At 37.4% G+C, this 22,865-nt stretch overlaps 1 long non-coding RNA gene across 2 annotated transcripts; it reads right to left on the reverse strand.

The window, feature by feature from the left end:
• Nucleotides 1-270: 270 nt before the first annotated feature.
• Nucleotides 271-19,141, reverse strand: LOC108446483. 2 transcript variants are annotated; one of them, XR_001861682.1, is made up of 4 exons: nucleotides 19,060-19,134; nucleotides 15,065-15,207; nucleotides 12,570-12,697; nucleotides 271-6,729 (listed from the first exon to the last, which is right to left on the reverse strand). It is a non-coding gene; the product is annotated as an uncharacterized LOC108446483 (long non-coding RNA). The 2 variants fall into 2 exon arrangements; XR_001861681.1 differs by lacking the exon at nucleotides 15,065-15,207 and having other exon boundaries at nucleotides 19,060-19,141.
• Nucleotides 19,142-22,865: the final 3,724 nt, after the last annotated feature.

Consider the following 22,865-nt stretch of genomic DNA (forward strand, 5'->3'; position numbering starts at 1 on the left):
ATAAAAAGAGAAAAAACCTGCACACCTGCAACTAGTGTAACAAATGCCATCATAAGGAAGCCAGCTTTTTCTAATGCAAAGTTCCAGACTGATATAATCGTGTCTTTCATGTTTGTGTACAAGGCCAAGTACACTTTAACACTAATCACACACCACTGGAAAGCATCTCTTGAGTATGTGAAAGGATTCTGTAGAACACCTTGTAGAGTGGGAGTGAATAAGTAAGCTTTTAAACATTTAAAAAAAAAATTACAGACTCTAGAGAACTGAGACAAGAAATATTTAATGTTGACAAAACCTAATGTTTAACTTTTTCAGTTAAAGGTACTCTTTGAGACATATGTCTGGAAGAAACCTCTTGACTTCACCATTGCTGATCATTAAAGGCTTGTTTGTTTAACCTTAGCACTTTATTCATGTGCAGTTTGTACATGGATTATATAATTTGGAAAAGGACCATGAAAAGATGCTATATAAATGCTCTGTGTTTATTTTGATTACCACTGTAGCTAATATCCATTACTCAATTATGATAATCAAATGCCTTTTCAGCCTCAAACAATGCATAATGAAATGACAAATGTTTTTTACTTGTAAAATTTTGATTTGGTTGATTAAATAATTACAAAGCATATGTGTAAATATAAAATAAATCTTCCTTTATTTTACAAGACATTGCAAAATTTGAAGAGTCAAGCTGTACTTCAGTAATCATCATGGCTTTCACAGTGAAAGCTCCATCACTGTGGATGATAAAAGACTGATTCCCAAATATGTCATTGTGGATCTGTTTAGGTAGAGAAATTTAGTCAACAAGGGATTCAATTGTCAGCTGTAAAAGAACAGTAAATACGATTTTATCTTTTTGCTATAATTAAATTAAGAAAAGATTTTTTAAAATTTTCGGTTATTTGATAAAAATGTGAATATGTAGCACTTTTGTGCATTTCTTCCACCTTTACAATGGAATAAGGTTCTCATCTACTATATAAGAGGGTTTTTTTTTTTCAACTGGAAATATTAAAAAGGTTAGTGGTTTTAAGGAGAGTAATGACCAAATAGACATAATAACTAATATCAGAAAAAGATAGAACTGTGTTTACCCATAAAATATGTTATTAAAATGTGGAGGGTACATTAATTTCTCCTATACTCACTTCATTCAAATAACCTTGAAGTGAGTGTAGAAGGTGAGCTCACCTAACCCCATCTCACCTAACCCCAAGTGAGAGGCAAACACAAATAGACAGACAGGTACTTCCAGATGTCAATTCACTCAGATTCTGGCTGAACTGCTCTCTAAAAGAGCACAGAGTGGAGGGAAGCATTGAGACATATTTGACTTTAAGGCAGTTAAAACATAGTTATATGAAGTTGATCTTATGCAGTGATACTGCTATTTGTCTTGACGCAATTTGCATTGGGTTTCTTTGAATTAATAGCAGGACAACGTTAGAGTGTTATATGGAAAACACTGCAAGACATTGAAAATATGATGCATCTATTCAGGTAGAAATTATATTTGTGTTTAATATGTATTTATTTATTTTCTAGGGCTTGCTTTTCCTTTTGCTGACTTATCACGTCTTTTTCAACTGCTAAATCAATACACCAAGATGTATTTCAGAAAAGACCCAAGAAGAGTCTATTTCCATCAAAAAGGCATCACTTGTGAGAATTTTCATGGGTAATCTGTGTCATACAAATTAATAAAACAAACATTATCATTTTTCTGTCCAGAATCAGGCATAAAAGAAAGTCAAGATCCAGAAGAACACCATTACAGTAGAGATGATGCTGTAAGCTAATTGACTAAGCCAGCTGCTAGTCTAAGTCACTCTAAGGGTTTAGGGATTGTTCTTTTTTTTCCTTGAGAACAGTCATCATTATTAAACTTTCACAGAAAAACAAGCTACTATTTAAATAACCAAATAATTCCCACTTTAAAGACTTGTGGGCACATCAAATGGTACATTATCCTAGTGACAACATGAGGTACAAATATTAAGCAACCTGACACTTCAGTAATAGCAGGGAGTCTAGTCACTCTGGTGGTACTCAGAAGAAGACTGAGAAGCCTTTTTAAACAAGAATTAAAGGAACTGTACCACTCTCAGAATGCATTATCAGATTGGATCCATTTGGCCTGGAATCTTGCTTATTTTGGAATTCTACAGCATAAATCTGTACAAAAAAATGTAAGTGACACAGCTGTGTGACATAACAGTCAAGCTGTCCAGAAGCACACTCATGCATTTGAATTTTTTCCTGACATAATCTTTTAAAATGGTAGTAAACATTTTTTAGATACCATGAAACTGTCATATTAGCTGTTTTATGAAAGATAGCTAAGGTTTTTCTTGTTCTCATCTCTTCTTGGGATACACTTAACAAACCAACAGCATCACATTAAGGATATCCAGGGAACATAATTTTGGACTACAAACATTGCTATGTCTTAAGCTAAAACAAATAAATTATTTGGCTCGTCAACAAATAGACTGGTTTCAGTTGACTTAAAACAGAAATAAAGTTATAACATTTTCACCTAAACCCCATAATCTAGTTAACTTTTTTAAAGACAAAACTAAAAGAACCCTCTCAAAATAAGTCTAGTTCACTCTTTATGCACTTGCCAATTTCTGAAAACTTGGAATTCCAACTTGCCTCTTATAAAACATTCAGGAATAAATATAAAAATAGTTTTCTCTGATTAATAAACAGTGATAGACTGTCCATGGCAAGGGGGTTGTAACTAGATAAAATTTTGGGTCCTTTCCAACCCAGGCCATTCAGTGATTCTATGATTCTATGACATTGTAGAACTGTTCTGGATATAGAACAAGTACGTGGCTGTGATTGAGAATCATCATTTTTAGTAAAAGGAGACACAACTTGGATCTAAAAAGCATAGAATCATAGGATTCATACAAGGTTATTCCATAGTTATGAATCTTCAACAGTATAAACCCACACTTCTCTCTTTTTCCCTCCTGACATTCCACTGAAGCTGAGCCGAATTTGTGTAGCAATAATCTTTGTGAAGAACTGCAGGGAGAACACAGAATTAGCAGTTTGGTGGGTATAAAGAAGTCTTACTCGATTTTTATTACTTTATTTCCAACTAGCACACTGGTTGTTTGAGAGATCTTTAACAAAGAGTGAACTGTACCTAAGTACTTTGCAGAGACACAGCCCAGAACCGCTATCTAAAGAAAGCAGCAGCTCAGTGCATATGTTTATACAGTCTTGGTGACAGCAAATTAGTGCTGAAGTTATACTGCTACTGTGGTCTCAAGGCACTGATTCTACTAAACATTTTTTGTAGAAATTTTAAATCAACACACTTGAGACCTATGTCTTTGACATGAACATGGTTAATACCATGTGGAGATAATTTATTATGAACTTCATAATACTTGAACAAGTATCATGACCAAAGAAACCCTGTTAAATAAAGAGTTTTTTAGAGTGACAATTTAGTTGTGCAGTGTGTTGTCATCAGTTGAGATTTATCATAGTAATGACATGTTTTTCACTTAGAAAATTGTTAAAAATTATTTGAATATGGGATTGGAGGAATGACTTTCTAAGTCAAATGATATAAACACTGAAAAATGGTAAAGAACCCACCTGAAAGGTAGGGCTTACATGGTTTCTGTTTGTTTGGGAAAGGGAAGTACTAAAATGAGGATGATGCCATGGGCAACTCTCCAAAAAAATTTATTTACAGATGTATATGTGCTTAAAAATTTAACATGAAAAATTGTCCTGTTTTGGAAATTAGAGACTGATTAAGCTAAATAAATTAATCTATTAATAATCAAAACATTTATAAAAAAAAGCTATGTAAGTTATGAGTGGCTTTTTTCTGTTAAGAAATAGCATTCCAAGTCCTCATTTGGTTTTATCCAGAGCACTAGTTAAAATGTAAATTTTGTTTTGGATATGACAACACCAAAATCTTGTGACTCATAAGCAAAAGCTTCTAACATCAGAAGTATTGCAAATGAGCTTCCATACTTATTTTCTAGTACTCATTAGATTAGAGATTAGATGTCCTTATATGATTTTGCCCTTAGCCAGGAAATAATCTTCCACAGCTGAGAGTTGTTTCTGTTCAGCCTATATAGTTTCAGGTTTGGATATGGGAATTAAAGTACAACCACCATTGTAGTAAGCTGGGCTTCAGAGGAACACTGAGTCAGACATTTTCTTCTGTCATTAAATAAATATTGCACTTTTGTATTCTTCCCTCACCAATGGATATAGTTTAGCACTGAAGCTCATGTTATTTTCACCATGTTAGCCTGAAGAAAAACATTGCTCCCATTCTTGGATTTTTCTCCTTTGGCCAAGGATTTGTTGTAATTTGTTAAAAACCTAATTTATTTCAAATCCTATGGGACAGATTATTTTTTCTTTTTTCTGATGTGTTTCAGGCCTTGAGTCATTTTGTTGACTCAGCCTCTGTCACAGCTTCTGAGTCTGTGGCCAAAAGTTCACAGCCTTCAGGCTGCTTAGCTGCACTTCAGCGCCAAAAAAGGGCAGTCTGATTCCGAGAGGGCATAAGGGGAAAGGAGAAGCAAAAATTAATGCCAGGAGTAGAAAAGACCTGAAAGGATGAGTTAAATCAGTGCAAAATTAATGACACTGTCAGTGCACTATGAGGACAGCAATGGTGGAGGCTGTCCTTGGGCCAGGCAGGGTGAACCTCGACAGCCAGGGCCAGTTCCATGATCTCTGGGACCTCAGCCAGAAAGGTCCTGTCCTGTCTGCCCCCAGCTGGCAACTTTATCCCAAGATTAGTTTTGTAACACAGACCTGGCAAATTTTTCTTTTTTTTGTAGGAAACTGAGACAATTGGAAATGCTCGCAAAGGACCTGTTCAAAGTTAAAACGTTTGACAGTCAGGATAAGATTCATTTCAAAATGTCAGTCTCCTAAAAAGTTTTAGTGTTAAATTTAAGGTCACCTGCATTCCCTGAATAGCTCCTGATACAGGATAGTCGCCTTGTAAAAATACTTTACCGTTCTGGATCATTGTCCTATAACTAGGATTTCTCTCCAAGCTGCCAACCTGGAGAGGTTGTCTTTGACTATAGAAGGAATTCAGAGGCTCACCTTAAGCAGACTGTAAGCTCTAAGGTAATTAACGAAACTCCTCCGAGGACAGAACTGACCATTCTTAGTCTGTAGTGGCTGGACTCTCTGGGCATAGGTGTAGCTCTGCTCTTTTCCCAAGCAGCTGATTTAAAATATCTAGTTTATCAAGGAGATAAGGTGACTCTCTTTAAAAAAGTGTCAGCAAATACAAAGAGCTGTATGGGATATTAAGTCCCTTTCTGGCACAGGGCACTATGATCAAGCCTTGTTTTCAAAGCAGTTAGGTTCTTTGAAAATATGAGCCATAATTCCATCTCCCTATTGTGACATAACTTATCTGGGAGGCAAACAAAAAACCTCAGCATAAAGAGGAAAAAAGTATAAATCATTCTTATGGGTGGAATTCCTAGAACAAAGAAATAATTATAAACTTGAATTATCATTTCTTCAAAGAAATATCAAGCTTCATAACTATGTATGTAACAAATGAGCCTTCCTTGTATAAATAGAGCCTCTAGATAGCTTACCTAAAATCCTAAACTCAAGATCATTCGGAGAGTTATTAAACATACACATTTAAAAAAATGATAAAATATATAAACATCATTCATTCAGAATGGCAAATTTTGCTCTAGAAAACAATCATGAGATTACATTTAACCATGTAATTGAATGGTATTCCTCATGTTCCTGATGAAATTATCAATGTGGCAAGTTAATTCTGTGGCCTAAGTTCTGAGAGATGCCACAGAATTCAGTATATTCCAGAAATGGGATCTGAGATGCAGTGAAGAGTGTCTTTGACTTGAGATTTTACAGAGAAGTTAACTGTAGCTAAACTGATTGGATGATAGGTTCACACAAGTAAAACCCCATTGCCAGGCTAAAAAGACAAGTTTTAATCACTTCCTGACCTCTTCATACATCTTCCAACACCATACCTATTCTCTAAATGCGTTAGAACATTGATACCACCACAATATGTCTGAAGCATCCTCCAGGATTTGTTGTTTTCTGTGAAGAAAAAAAAGTGGTTAGACTTTAAATTCTTTGAGATGGAATAATGTCTTCAAATATGATTATAGACCCTGATGCTGGTTTTACCTTCAGTACGAATTAGAAATATTACTATAAGTAGCCCTACGTACTTTGTCCACAGTTATGAAGCTGATGTTCATTTGAAACAATTTATCAGCCAATAGGTGGCACTGAAAGTATTTAACATTTATCTAAATCTTCTATTTTCTTTTAGGAGAATTCAAGTTTCCCTCATGTAAATGACATGCTATGCTCACAAATTAAAAGCTGAGGCACATATTGAATTTTTTTATTAAAAATATTAAGTATTTTAAATAGTTGGAGAACTGTTGAGAATTTAAACAGTTCCCTGGATATCTGAACAAGTGCATCATACTGCTTGTATCCTTGTCAAAACTCAGTCTAAAGCAGGAGATCCTTTTGAGATTGTGGGAGCATTGGCATTCCAGGGAGTATCTTACAATGAAGTTTAAACTGTAAATATCTGGCAAAACTGTAGTGTTCCAGAAACTGGTTTTTATTGCAGTTTTTGCATGCTGCAGGTCAATTTATTTTCTTTTCTCAGTTGCTTTCATTTTTGTAAACCTGCGAGGAAAGAAGGAGGATTTTGTAGTAAATATAATGTAATTTTTTGTCACTAGCATTCACCTAAATTAGGACAAATTTTACAAGAAACCTCTTCATTCTCTGTGGTAAACAAGTTCATAAACTATCCTATGAATAGAGATAATGAGGCACTTTAGACCAGATTGCCACGTACCATAAGATATTCATAAAGAAACAACCTCGCCATGTTACGTTTTTGCTAATTTTAATATATTGCTTGAGCAAATGTGATTCAGAAGATGTTAAGTATCAGTGTTTTGGTTTATACATAAATTCAGTTATCTCCATTCATTGATTCATGTTACAGTTCCTCGAAGCTTTTTATTGAAAGTTATGCCAAGATGGTGAAGTAGGAGTGACTCGTTCTGAAAAAATTATAATATTTTGATACAATACACAATCTAACTCTTCCATTTTCAGACTACTTCTCTACCACCTCTGTATAGAAATCTGTCTTAAGGGCAAATGTAGGTCACACAGGTTTCAGCTATACCAAATAAAAATGGGCAAGGATTCATTGTGCTGTCATCAACCACAGTGTTACAGGGGACAAATGAATAGCATTGAAACAGAAAGATGTCCAGAACTGGATAGTGTGTAGAGAGAAACAGATTTACTCAGCTGTACCAATGTGTCTTAATTACAAGGAACTAAAAGCTTTTAGTGCATTCGACAGCAGGAAAATTAAAGTACCTTCAGATTGCAAAGCAGTAGAAAACAATAATTTAATGCTATAGCTCCAGACCCCAGCAAGGTGTAAGATTTTCTAGCTTCACCTCAATTGGTTCTGAAGACTTATGACACCGCAGTTGGTGATGAGAATTAATGTACCATATCAGAAAGTAATTCAAATTAAAACTCAAACCATTAATTTAAAGTTAGTCATTGTTTTCTCTGTTCAGGAAGCAAAGCAAGGAACTACATAAATCAAAGAAGACTAAGCAAAGATGTAGCCTTTATTAACAATACAACTGAAAATGTCGTCCTTCTCAGGTTACTGGGAATATGAGTGGGTATGACAAAAAGAAAGACCAGTATTCTGGCTGTAGATATCTTGCCCAGTAAATTCCTTTTAAACAATTTCTATAACCTAATAGTAAACAGAGGACTGAAGTTATTGCCAGTTCTTGGATATTTGTACTGAAAAAGAAGTCTCCTAGCTAATGAAGGAAATCAGGTGTTGCTATAATGAGAGAACCAACAAGATGCTTCCTAATGGTGAGACTTGTTCAAACTGTCATTGAAATGTCACCTGCTGCTGAGTCAACAGGCTTGGCAGGCATGAATTAGAGACAGTAGCCATTGTAATCTGCCAGGGCTCTTCCTAATGGGATAATCATGCTTATATAGTGAACTACTAAGGAGAACTATTGAAAGTCTCCAAGTAACTGCCAAAGATGAGATTTTACCTTATGCTTCAGTGCATACAGTTTTCTAACTAGTAATGGAAAAAAATAAAAAGTACTTGAGAATCTGTTGAAATGCTGATAAATAGCAAGCAACAAATCAGTTGTTCACACAAAGGGAGACAAGGTCAGCAGGTAGGAAGGCCAGTGCACCTTAAGCTAAGTCTTTATTTTTACAGACTCAACAATTATTGGGGAAACAGGGAGAGTGCCCAAGACTGCAGGACTTCACTTCCTGGCACTGTTCCATTAGTTTCCAGGCACACTGAGAAGGACCCAGTTTGTGGTAGACACCAGTTGCCTTATCCTCCTGTCTCCACTTCACTATTTTCACCTTCTCTTCACTGGCCTTCTCTCGATATTCTTCTGCAATGACACTGTTTAACACTGCAGAGCAGAAGCTGTGACTCAATCAGAAAATTAATACTACAAGCGTTGAGTAGTAGAAAGTTTTGGAAGGAGAAAGGACCAGAACAACCTACTGTGAATGGAACCAAACAAATGGAAAAAGGACATCCCACATGGTGCCCAAACTTAAATGAGAAAACAAATAAAGGGTGAAAGAAAAGAAAGTAATAATTCTCCTACTTTTGAAAATCAACCCCAGCAAACCTGCAAAAAAACTAGGAAAAGCCCTTGTTCCCTAAAATATAAATTATTATAAAATTCTTCACTTGAGTATATTTTACCTTTAAATTACAAAGCTCCACAATATTTCTCAGTTGCACAATGCTCATAAAATACAAGAGTTGCAAAATTTAGGCCTGCTGAGTTGGGAAATGCCAGAGCCAGTCTCCTACTGGAAGTACATTTCAATACACTTATCCCCGTAATGATCCCGCTTAAGACAAGACACCTCTGAGGGGCTCCATCCTTCAGAGCATTGTATCCTACTCTTGGCTCAAAGTGGACAAGCAACTAGGCAACCAGCTAATGAGTAAGTCAAGACTTAATCTCAAGTTCATTGTTTGCAGTTTTGTCTGTGAAATTTTCAGGGAGTCAGAAAGGTGCTTTGAAGATCTCATGGATCTCTGTGGGCCTCCGTGCAAGCCCAGACTTGTTCTTGATTAAGAGTCTAAATACTTGCAGGGATCACAACTATAAAAACATGGTCTCATTGATTTGCCTAAAATCACACTACAGTTCTAAGGCAATCAGCATTAAGTACTCTTCCTGTGCCCTGTCTTGTCACTACTTATCTTCTAAGTTTAGTAGTGGTTCTGTGTGTTAGGGTTTGGAATCACCCTGATGATTCATCAGGCTTACCAGGAGCACTGAATGAAAGAAATATCCCACCAAAACAAAACACTGTAAGCACACAAAACAAAATACTCTCCTAATATATATGTATTTGGTTAAGGCTGCAAATAAACATAAACCCTATGAGTTCCTAATTTTTCAGCACTTGACTTTACTGTCTTAGTGATGAACATGCCTTCTGATTTAAAATAATAAACCAAACATCAAAGAATCACTAGACATACTCCTGATGTTCAAGAACATTGAAGAAATGATTGGCAACTCATCCATGACACAGCCTCTGTTCTTGGACATAATACACACTTCATAGAACATATCACTGACTTTTCATCCAGCATATTGATCTGCCCTACAGATTCAATTTATGCCAGTAGGTTTCACAGCTACTTGCTGGTAAATGGCACACTCAAAATGCAGTCCCGCTCTGGTGCCAAATGTCAAGTCACCTTTTCCATATTGAGTTACTAAAGCTTGACAGCAACACCACTGCAATTCTTTTACTTGTTTTTAACTTGAAAGGAAAATGCAGTTTTCTTCAGCCTTGTACTAGAAAATGGCCATGCACAGTTTACTGATGATTTCCAGTGAAATTTAGGCTAAGACAAGTCTTTCGGATGGAAAGTTTCATTCCAAATGCCTAAACTGGTGAATGTTTGTGAAACTTAACTTCATACAATATTTCAAGACTATTTTGTGTCCCAATTAAAAACTGTATGCACAAAAAATAATTTAGAACCAGAATTTTCATTTTATTCAATTATCAACAGCTTTTTTTCAGTGGGAAAGTGTGTTCTTCATGCAGATTTGTAGCAAAATCCAGAATTCCCACACTACTGTAGGTCAATAGAATCAAGTAAACCTCCTTCTAGCCAGTCCATAAAGAAACTGGCACATAGCAACATCCATTATAAATAATGAATGGACCAATTTCAAAGTGTAATATTACATCAATATTCACACTTTTTGAATATTGATGTAAATTGGTTTAAACTGACCAGATGCTCTGAAGATGGCATAGACAGGTGCAAATTATTTTTCTCCTGTTAGCAAATCCCATTAGTATTTAGAAGTGATGCACTATAAGGGCAGGCAGCTGTTTGTTCTCCTTAGGGTCTGCATAGAAGGCACCTCTAAAGCCCCCATGGAATTTCATAGGAGTGCTGAAAATGCAGAATAAGCTTGAAATCAGATCTTTAATCAACACTTTACCTTGAATGACTACACTTTTTACTATCCATTTCTCAGTACAGCAATGCTGTCACAGGATTATCCATGCTCTGTTCCCTTCCTGAGGCCTGTGATTACATCTACAAAAGAAACTAAAAGAGGCTGGGGCAAATTTCTAACCCTGAAGTTACATGTGCCACTATGCTCTAGTTCATATTCATCTGCTTAAACACTCTGCTTTCCAAAGGAGAGAGAAGCAAATCTACCAAATTTCTGAAATATTTCTACTTCATTCTAACTCCTGCCAGTTAGTCATTGTGCTAATAAAGAAATTATACATGCAGTCACACACTAGTGCTTGATTCCACAAGGTAATTCTGTTTTATTTAGTGGTGCGAGCAAAGCCTCTAAGAACAGAGAAGACTTCCTCTTGAGGTCTTCTTAAATTACCTTTTCTGATTTGCATCTGCATACCCCTCCAATGGTCTTGTCCCCTTTCTTTGTGAATCAGTGAGTAGCTTTCCAAAACACACATCTACTTTTTCCATGATTCTACAGATGACCCTACTTAAAATGCAATCTTCTTTCTAGGTGCATTTTAATCCTGACTGTAAACCCAGAATAAAAACCTAGTTGTAGTATGAGTAGTGATGCAATGTAGTTATGCTTTTTGCTAATTTTACAATATTCTTACAATAAAGTAAGGATTGCACTGTGTGTAGTGTATGTGGACAGCTGGAGTTTTAAACAGTTATATGTATGACATACATGGGCCAGGGAAAAGAATAACAGTGTGGGGTCTGCTAGAACAAGGAACAAGATCAGGATCAACCAAACAAAGTGATCTCTGGGTTTTTATACGCCTCCTGCTGTGTCTCCTATTGCCTGGTCACCTGGTCAGGCCACAGGTCCCCAGCCCCTTTGTTATGCAAAGGGTCAGGAGTTAATGGCCTCTTGTCTCGGGCTCCCAGAACTCAACCTGCAGCTCCCACTGCAGCTGCGCCCCGAGATACCTGCACTGAAGGCACCACTCACCAGAGAGAGTAATAAGGTCTGTTCTGAGCCTTCTCCAGCATAAAGAACCCCAGCTCCCTCAGCAATAAAAAATGTATTTTGAATATTAATTTCGAGGGCATTGTGCTGGTTTTAGCTGTGATAGAATGACTTTTCTTCACAGTAGCTGATATGGGGCTGTTTTGGACTTGCGCAGGAAAATGTGGATAACACAGATGCCTTTGTATTCCTGAGCAGTGCTTACACAGGGTCAAGGCCTTTCCTGCCTCTCACTCCACCACCGAGTGGGATGGGAGTGCACAAGAAGCTGGGAGGGGACAGATAGGACAGCTGACCCCAACAGACTGCAGGGATGTCCCACAACATGTGGTTTCATGCTCAGCATATGAAGCTGGGGAAAGAAGGAGGAAGGGTGGGATGTTCAGAGTGATGGCCTTTGTTTTTCCAACTAACAGTTATGCATGATGGACCCCTGCTTTCCTGATGAACGCTTGCCTGCTCATGGGAAGTGGCGGAAAAATTCCTTGTTTTGCTCTGCTTGTGTTCATGGCTTTTGCTTTACCTATTAAACTGTCTTTATCTCAACCCACAAGTTTTCTCACTTTTACTGTTCTAATTATCTCCCCCTTCTGAGCAGCTGCTGGTGCTTAGTTGCTCACTGGGGCTAAATCACCACAGTCAGTTTTAATCCTATTTTGTATACAGGGTTTGTTAGATATGTTCTTTTGATTCTTTTCCAAAAAAACATGAATACATCTTACAGAAAATGATCAATTAATCTTTTCTTCTTTTTACTTCCACGTGTGCTTGTTCATGGCAAAATTATTTCTTTGCTTCCCCTTTGAAAACAAGGCTGTCCTTAGTCATTAATAAATGCATGCAACTTCTTTTTGCTTATAGAGGTCTGTATATTGTCTGAAGGCATGCATACAGTATATACACATGGAAATCAGCTTCCAACAATAATCTTACCATTTGCATCAGATTGCTAAGGCTTTTGAAGCTTTCCAATTTGCATGACTTAGTGGAAATAAGGCATAAATCAGTTCTTTGACTTTGTGTTGCTGTTCCAGAGTGTTATGGGAAGAGCAGCCTCTCTTCTGCATTCCAGACCAAAAAAGAAAAAAAAAAGCCAGTTCAGTAAATGAAAGAGAATATGACTGTATTTCCAAACCATTACAAATGCACAGGGTACATTCACCCTCCCACCTTGCTCAGTATGACTCTGATATTCAGACAAAATCAAATATGAACAGCTACTACCACAGTAGACATTCAGCTTTGTAAATGCTCTAATTACGTGGCAAAGAAATGGGCCAGGCTTTACGGGAGTTTTACAGAGAAACAGAAATTTCCAGAACTGGCAGTGTAAATTGAAATAGCAGGAGGTAATGCTATGAGAATAAATATTGGAAAAGCAACTAGGAAACTGGATGCAGGCAACTAATTTTAAATCCTTTCTCCTCTGCAAATATAAAATCCTGTAGTCACCCATCTTTAATGTTCATAGGTTGAACCTTCCCAGTTACTTGATACAGATGCCATTGGAAATACACTGTGAAAAAACAGGTGATTCAGAAAGTAAATATGAGAAATTATGTTAAATATTTTGAGATAGACACATTTCTGGCAGGTCAGATGTCAATGCTAGTAACTGGCTTTACCCCAGTAATCTAGTGAAGTTTGAAGTTCCCAATCTCTCTAAAAGCTACGATCCCTCAGATCTTCTGAGATTCTTCTTTGAGGCACTACTACCACATCATTTCCTAGGCTGTGTGATCTGCTGCAGTGGGTTGAAGAGAATTAAAGGGAAGGAGGGTGAATGAGATCTTTTACACCATGCTACCTGCCATACTAAAGATGCTGCAATAGGCCACAGTGATGAAAGCACATTTTAGTTTCATATCCAACAGATTGCAAAGACTCATGTAACTATCATTGTTTTCAGAAGTATTCAACATCCCTATCCCAAAAATTACTTACTTCTGAATCTATGGACAGCAAGAATGTCGAGTAGGACTCCACTCACATGGGAAGAATCCTTTGCGAATCACTGGAATTTCTAATTGTAATGGCCTAATGGTTCTTTCATCATTCTTATAAGTAAATTATTGATTGTAAATAAAATAAAATGCAAAATAAAAAATAAACTCCCCCTCCACAAATTTATAAACCTTCTGCTGCCCTGGAACCCAGTGTAATCATTCATAAGCAGTCATTACAAAGATGCATCTTACTATCTGAAAGTATTTCACTGAGATCTGCTAACACCACTCCCTCCTAATACATATCACGTATGTTTTATACGGGATGAGATCTCCCTTGGTGAAATCTTCCACCTGAGATCATTCCAACTGAGATGTAATCCCACATTAGAGAGTGAAATTCAGATATAAATACTGAATGTTCAAACCAACTTTAATTATAAAGAGAAAAAATGTGGAAAGAGAAGTTACACTTCAACAGCTGCTTCTATTTCTGCTTGAAAGCTTGGGGGAAAAAAATGCAAGTCAAAGGAAAAAAAATAAAGTGTTAAGAAAAAGCCTTATTCATTAGATGACAACTAAATGTTGCACACTACCCTTCTTGTGTTTAAGGAGAAGAGGATCGCAATTTTGTAAACTGATCCAGTCATATGATCAGACATGCAGTAGAATAATATGATTGGAAAGATTAGATGATATAAACAGCAAATGAGGTAAACCATAGAAGAAATCACAGAAAAAATCCAAAACTTCTCTTCTTTGAAAATTCATCATTTATAAATATAGTAGTAGCCTCCTACCCATAATAAGTAGGCAAAACAATGATGATGGAAGAGAGGAAGATTACAAGAATCAGAAAGAGTAAGAAGTGTGCTGAATGGAAGTTTTGCAACCAGAAGGAAGAAAAGTTCTTTAGATATGACAACATCCAGCCCCTCAGACAATCCAGAGTTACCCAGTGTAATAGCTTTTGTACAAAACTATAGTGTTCACATTTCTAAACAAAGAGAGGTGCCTATACCAGTATGCCATAAGGGCTCAGTTAGACACAGCATGAATAGGAGCACTTCAGCAGTGACACTCAGGGACTGCATTCATGAGCCAGGAAAAGCTGAAGGCAAATTACAATTTGAAGGCATGCCCACTTGCTCCCTTGGCTCCAGCTCCATGATCCAAGCTGTGAGGAAGGATTGAAATTAAATAAAAGACCCACAAGCCAAAGGTACAAATGCTTCATTAGTTTTTCAGGCAAACCCAAGTCTCATACTAATCTCAAACACTTTCTGTGAGAGAAAGGATCTTGAACTGGCTAGGGAATTAAGAAGTACAATGATGTAGGTTTTTTTGAAGCCTGCACTTATTACCCACAAAAAGGGTGCATAATCAAGGTCAATAAAGTAAAGTGCAGGGCTGAGAGAGTCAGTGCACCACAGGAAGTAGTACAACATTAAACAGAAATCTGCCATGAAGACAAACACCTACCAGAGATATCTAGCATTCTGAGTAACTGCATTAGCAGCCAGCTCTTCGAACGGATGGAATTTTCTTTTTCCCACCTACAGTGCCTTCCATAAATAACTTCCTCGTGATGTTAAAGCTGCCATGGAGCTGCACACTGGGAAGCTCTGCCAGAAGAAAGGATAAATTGAGATAATTCTGTACTCTTTTAGTATCATTGCTCTGTTTTAACACTCGCATTTGATATATGCCTTTTCCTTTTGACCTTCAGACTAGTCACATGGGTGTCAGGGCTCAGCAATGGATAGCTGCTCCCTCAGGGCTGAGAAGTCACAAGTGATATTGCTCCCAGTGGTTGCTCTGCTCTATATAGGGTTGCTGACAGTCACAGACAAAGCAAGTGAGGAACTAGGGCTGGAGTCTGTATAGGGAATCCAGCCAGGAGACAAGGCCAGAAGAAGGTCTTAACACAGGCGCTATTATGTCATACCTTAAATCCAGATTGCCAGCCCAAGCTTAAATCAGAGTCCCGGGCAGGGCGAGGGTGAAGGGCCCTAGCTGAGGTTGGATAGGGTATCTGAGACCTCTTAGTGCTCCCAGGGGCCTGACAGCACCTATAGAAGCTTAATAATAACTTGAGGAAACAAAGATTCGCACATTTGAATTTATTACAGCTTCAGACCAACCAGGGCAGGCACCAGATCTGTGGAGCAGTTTACTGTGCTCAGTCCCCTCATATCTTCAGAGTGCTTCTAGACCATATGTTCTTTCACAGCTTCTGCAGTGAGTCATGGGCTCAGCAATGGGCTCATATAACCTAAATGTAAACTAAAGATACGGAGTCACTAAATGGAAAGTCAGATTTTTCATTTAGCAATTTTCACCATCAGGAAAGTAGGAGTGGGATTGCACAGATGCTAGAACTGGAAAAAATAAGAGGGTATCTGTCTCTTCACAGGCTGTCTGTGGTACACCCTGCTTCTCCAGCCTGCAAGAAATAGGGAGGTGAAGTCTAAGCATTGACCTAAAAGAGGAGACAAGATCCAAATCCTAGGCTCATCAAGGAAAAATGGGAACAAATAAATGGATGATAGAGCAAATTGTGGTACAGATCTTGTAGAGAAGAAAACAGGATTGAAAAATATCCTAAGTGAAATAAACAAAACAAGGAGAAAAGGACTGGTGATTAGCAGGGCTTCAGGGAATGGAGCTGCTGAGCTGAGAAGAGTACATTTGGTAATGAAACAGAAGAAATAATTTAGGTGCTGTCAGATTAGGTTCATTAGAGCTGGACCAAAAAGTAAGTATTAGACTAAACAGTCAGAAACTGGGCAGCCTCCAGGGGAAAGTAATGTTGTTAGGTGTTAATGTCTCTAACTCTGTTAATGTCCCTGAGCAAGCACTGGCCCTGAAGGGATGGTGTGTGCCATTGATCACTCAGAGTTAGCATTTTCCCCAGTACATATCCAAGAAAGGATCTTGTCACAGACCAGCCACACCTGGGTTTCCCTGACAGAAAACCAGGCCATGCTAGAAGGGCAGAAGCTGCAGTGGACACAACAACTTTCTTTGGCCTTCACAGATCCAGGAATCAGCCCTGAACGTGCAGCTTTACTGCAGGTAATGAGACTTCTGTCCTGGACTAATTTCTAAGGCAAACCTCTGTTATTTATGAAGCAAGCTACAAATATTTTTCTAAGATCTGAAGAGGAAGAGGAAAGGTCTACATTTGTCCTTATGTCCATATTGGCTCTCCTTGTGTACAGACGTCAAACCAGTTTTACAAGAATGTTCCAGAGGTGCTGCCTCACAACACTAAGTTACACATTACTTGCCCTTCAACAACCCTGTACAAAGAGACAGTGCACACTACTATATATTTCCTCTGTGTCTTGTTGCTCAGAACCTCCTCTGATCCTTTTTGGTATCCAGCTTTTTCTTTTTTAGAAGACAGGCACACAGGATCCACCTCTTTCCTGTCTTCTCTTGATGAAGGCTCTGAAAATGTTTTCTATTCTTTACACAGTTGTTTTTGCTTACCTACCACATCCCCAGAATAAGGCAAAATTCCTCAAAGATTCCTGTGTTTTTGCCCATATTCTTATGTTTTATTTGAATTTCAATAACATACACATAAAACCAGTTCTATGTTGTTAAAAAAAATTATATATTGGGCCTAGCTTTATCCTCCCTCCATATATATGCATATATATCTATACAGCACTCCACACCCAATCTCTTACGGTATTTACAACAGCATACAGCAGCGCTACTTTTGGCTAAAGAGTTTAATGATCTGATTTCTGATTTCACTTGAACAACACTGGAACAGGTGAAAGGATCAGATTCAAGGATACTACTCTGTAACTTAACCACAGACTTAGCTGACCTAAGTTTGTGTTTAACATTTGTGTTTCTGGCACTACCATATGTAGAAAATTGCAACCAGAAATCAACACAGGATGAAGTCTGTTGTTCTTAAACACAGTATAATATGTGTCAGAAAGATCTTCAACGTTGTTATAAGGGCAAGATATTAATTACCATCACTATCTTTGGCAGTTTGATTTTATGTTGTGGCTTCTGCAGTGACGGATCATATCCTCTGAGAGAGGTCACACCTCGTGAAGAATTTTTTCTGAACAGGCTCACCCAGCTCCAGTATGGGACCTGAATGTCTTCCTACTTCATTTCTATCCCAAGCTTAGAACAAGCTTCCTGTTCCCACAAAGTCTTTTCCTCTTCCATCTCTGCTTGTAAATCATACAACTGAAACTGAAAGTTTCTAAAATTCAGAAGCCTTTTTAAACTTATTTTTTGCAGTCATCTTTCAAAACTCATGAACTTTTTCTATCAAACCTGGTCTCCCTCAGGAAAAAAAAGCAACATATATCCTTCCTTGCATGCAGTAAAACTAGACATCCTTTTTCTGCTTTTGCACACCACTGCTCAGTCAGTCCATGGTTTGGAAACCTATGCTCGAGTCTCAAGTGATCATTCTGCCTCTGTGCAAGTGTGCTCCCGAGGCCCTGCTTACAAGCATCAGGTGACAGCTTTGTCTGGCACTAACTGTGCTTGAATGTCAGGACAGTTGTCTTCTGCTGGAATTGTGTAAGAATGTCAAACTCCTTGTTTTGATGGTATCTGTTCCCTGTTCTGAATTTTGCTTATTAAGAAAGGCCCTTAAGAAAGCAAGTGAATAGGCAAAAACTTTCCCCAAAACATATCTTTTCACAAATTTTTGTACATAATTTTATTTCTATAGGTCAAGGAATCACTTCTATCATATTGACACATCCCACAAGACACTTCTTAATTATATGCTTACTTTATTATATGCTTTCTTTAGTCTTTTATTTGTTGTTGTATTTTAAATCTGCTACATGAACTGATTTCAGAACTTACCAGTGTCTAGTTATGTTCCTATATAATTTCATCCTACCTTATACTATCCTCTGTGTTATACATTAATAACCTGAACAGCTTCAACTATTTATATTATTTGGGATTGTACTTCAGGTACAGAGCTAAGTCCAAATGTAAGCCAGCAAAGCCACAGTTCTCCAAGCCAAACAAACTACTTTTTAAAGAAAAAAAATTCTCAATAAATACAGAATATCAAACACATATATTTTTGCCACAAAATCTCCTCTTCAATAGCTAGGGGATGATTTTTTTTGCCATAGTTGGACAAATACTTTGTGACCATCTCCTCCCAGTGAAATCTAGCTACTGAACTTCCTAGAATACTAAATGCCACCGATCTACCTAAATTAATATTGAGAGGTATTTTTTGAGCATGGCAGGACTATTTTTATTACTTGTGTTCCAGTCTCTTCTCTGTTTCATAATCTGCTGATACATTACCTCTTCTATTAATGATGTCTTGGAAATATATTTTTATATCTCTAAGGATTTTTGTCCTACAGTATAGGAGCTTTTTAAAAGAAACACAAAATCCAAAACAAAACATGCACCTCCCCCCCAATCACCCAAAACCACAACCAAAACATACATACCTGATCTGCTGGCCTTGGTATTTCTTGTTCCCAAACAATTATGAAATACATCTTATCAAGATCTGATTTATCTTCACATTTTTTGAATCTTTACATATTGATCAAGACCAGGGTTACTCTTCCCAGTTCTTACTGTGTCTAGAGACAGAACAATAGGCTGCTTTCCAGTATCTACGTGTGCTCGATGTAATGCTCAGTTTTGGAGATGTAGCTCTCTTGAGTAGTCTCTGTCTGTAAATTTGTGTTTTATCCTGCTGATGCTCCTTCTGTGCAGAACAGGAGCATTCCACTACCTTTTAAATAGGCGGTGAGTTCCACTGAACTCTTGGGCATGGTGCTGTGTAGCACCAGGTGTTGGACTTGATGATCCTTGTTGGTCCCTTCCGACTCAGCTTATTCCATGATTCTGTGAGAATTTAAGCACATCTCAGCTGGCTCTCCAGTTGCCTATCGTGCTTATCATGCCTATCAGGCCTTATCGTGCCTATCAGGCAGAATTAGAAACATGTCACTCACTCCCAGCTGTGTGTCTAAATAATCCATTACAGTCTGACTTTCTCTTTTCTCTTTTATGTCCACAGGAATAACAAGAATGGCTGAATTTTAAGGAAAGGGCTGAAGAGCCTATTCACCCAGGAAATCTTAGAATCTGTTACAAAGTTCATACATTCTGTGTTTCATCTCATATGACCATCAATAATTAGTTCCTTAGATGGACCAAATACCAAGTGAATCTAAACATTGGACACTTCTTATTATTTCCTACTCCAATTTCCTATTTTTCTTTACCTCCTGTTTTCAGGAGGTAGATATCTAGTTTAAGACTGGACCCTTCTCTGGGAAGGCTAAATTTTCTGTGTTTGAAAGAGAAAACAAAACAAGAAATGAAAATTCAAAGTGTGTCTGAAGCGAAACTGATTCAATAGTTTCAAGCATGTAACTCCCAGTTCTGCTGCATATCTTCTGCTAACTCTGCAGTTTTTAAGGCCCTATTTAAAGATAAAAATAGCAGGAAAAAGTAATCTGACCCATATACATGTAAAAATCTTTCTCACACATTCATTCCATGTACAGTTGGGGTTAAAAAGCAATCAATAAAACAAACAAAAAAGCCAATAAGCCAGCACCATGATGCAGATGGGACATACAGTCTAAGATCAGGAAACAGGAGTTAGATAAACTTATCTACAATATCAGACCCTATCCTCAGTAAACTAGACCTTTTCTGCAGATGTGTTTCTCCCTCTGTTTGCTTAATATGGAATTTAAATTATTGCTTTATCACTACATCAGTATATACTGGAGCCTTTGCACAACATGCTGTTTTTATTAGGAAGGCAGAAAACTGGATAGCAATTTTATCATTAAACACTATCTCAAAATCAATGTATAATCTAAATAAGGTTAAACAGACAAACAGAACTGACATCCATCAATTTTTTGAGTGGCCAGCTTTACAATCTTCAAAACATTCTCTTCAGTAATTATCAGTCTGATGCCTGGAATCTCTCAAGGAATTTTGAAAAAAAAGTTATTTCAAACACTAAAAGATAAATAAAATTATTGTGGGCTGTCTTAGATGTTTAAGATGCCTGTTACTTATTTGATTTAGTTAAAATACAAGTAAAGTTACCTTGAAGAGCACTGCAGAAGAAAGAAGGACAGTAAGCTGCCTCTGAGTGGACAGAGATATTGAATCTAAAAGCTTTACATGTTAATAGTCAATTTTGGATAAAACCTATTTGTCTAATTCTTTTCATTTTCATGATGAAGTCTTGGTTTTTGCTCCACTACCACTTCTATTTCTGACATTGTCTCTTGCATCTCCGCTTCTGGCATTCCACATTTGCTTCAGCAGAACCCTGGAGACTAATTTACATTGTAGTTGTGAACATCCCTCTCAAGGAGGATTAGTTACTGCTAATGTATTAGACACTGCTAATCTTCTCTCTGCTGACCAGGGTAGGACCCAAGGGAATGGCTTGAAGCTGTGTTGGGTAGAAGGGTGGGGATGGGAGGGGCAGTTAGATTAGACATTAGAAAAAGGCCCTTTGCCCAGAGGGTGTTTGGGCACTCAAACAGGCTCCCCAGGGAAGAGGTGAGAGCACTGAGGCTGACAGAGTTCAAGAAACATATGGACAACACTGTCAGGCACATGGTGTGATTCTTAGGGTGGTCCTGTGCAGGGCCAGGAGCTCAAATTTAGTTATACTAGTGGGTACCTTCCAACCCAGGATATTCCATGATTCTATGAATGATTTATCCATGGCACCCCTCACCAGGTTAGAATAGTTGTAAACAGCTAGAAAATTTGCCTAAATTAGTATACATGCACAAACAGCTGTGTAGATAAGGAATTAGAATCTGGAACATGTTGGGTTTGTTCTTTCAGGGCACAAAAAGCAGTGTGCAAGAAAAGTCAGTAAAGCCCATGTTTCTCTCCTCCCCTCACAGCCGTTTGCCCAAAGGAGAAATAGTTGCTGTCATATGTGAGAAAAGAGTGGGTAAGAGTGGGGGATCCTGAGATATAATAAATTTAAAAACCTACGTATTGCTTTGAAGAGGGGTGTGGCCAGTTCATATTCATTATAGTTAATCTTCTGAAAATGAGTGATTACTGAAAAGATGATATTTCCAAAAGAATTTTGCGTTTTATAGTTCTGTTGCCTGAACAGGCTGAGTTCATAAATATGAAGAGGTTCACTGAACTACAGTGTACAGTGTATGCAAGCTCAGTTTTATAATGGTGTAGCATATCTTGATTAAGAGTTTGCTTTAACGTAGATAAGTGCTAAAACATAGACCCCTGACTTTGTCAAGTCCTTCATTTCCTGAAAGGGCTTTTCAGAAGAAAGCCTTCATTGCTCAAAACAGATAAATGAGATTCACCACACAGGCTGTGCTTTCTATTCTCCTCTTTAATGCACTGCTGGTTCCATTTTACTTTGATTATTTGATTCTGATCACACATGATGCACAATCAGACCAAATGGATCACCTAATCTTTGATAACCTCTAGAAATAACTCCTACACTACACAAGGAAAAGCTAATTCAAAGGAGCAACTTGCACATTCTCTCAGCATTCATGCTTTCCCTGGAGGTGCCAGCAATGAGTTTCAGTTTGCTGAGACTAACTCTCTTTATAGTACTCTTGATTATTTACAAATCCCTATACAATCATGATCCATTTTATTTTAGCAGCTGTTATCACCCTATTGTCCATGATGACACACTCAATTCTGAAGACTGCTAGGCTGTGGGTAATCGTGAAAAGTAATCTAAGCTCAGCAGGTTCCTGCATTTTAGTTTCTGTTTTTGCTTCCATGATTTAAGACCTTTAGGATTCTTTCTGTGTCATGAATAATAAATAATACTTGTCATCGTTAAAAGATTTTTAAATTCCAACCAATAAATGTTTAATTCTGCTGAGTTTTCTTTTGGTTTTTTTTTTTATTTTTTTTTAAGCAATAAAATGTACTATTTTGGAGTTTAAGAATACTCCCTAGTTTTAATATTATGTTCTTATTCCTTAGGTGCTATTGTGATACATATACAATGTAAACAAAGGTCTTAACGGGAAAAAAGTGCATCTTTTTAAGCGCATAATTTAGAACCTAAGACAGAAATGTTTCATAAACTGTATGATGTCAAAACCCACTTCCTTCTGCTCATACTTGCTAATGGTTAGGAAAATTATTTATTAATGGCTTTATAGTAAGTCATATCTGTTGTATACTTTAATGAAGCTTAAGTACTGGCTGAACTTTCTAAATGGAACATTAACTAAAGATAATGTAAGCAATA

The sequence above is a fragment of the Corvus brachyrhynchos genome, unplaced genomic scaffold (genome assembly GCF_000691975.1).
Source record: "Corvus brachyrhynchos isolate BGI_N302 unplaced genomic scaffold, ASM69197v1 scaffold32, whole genome shotgun sequence".
In the NCBI taxonomy this organism is placed as follows: domain Eukaryota; kingdom Metazoa; phylum Chordata; class Aves; order Passeriformes; family Corvidae; genus Corvus; species Corvus brachyrhynchos.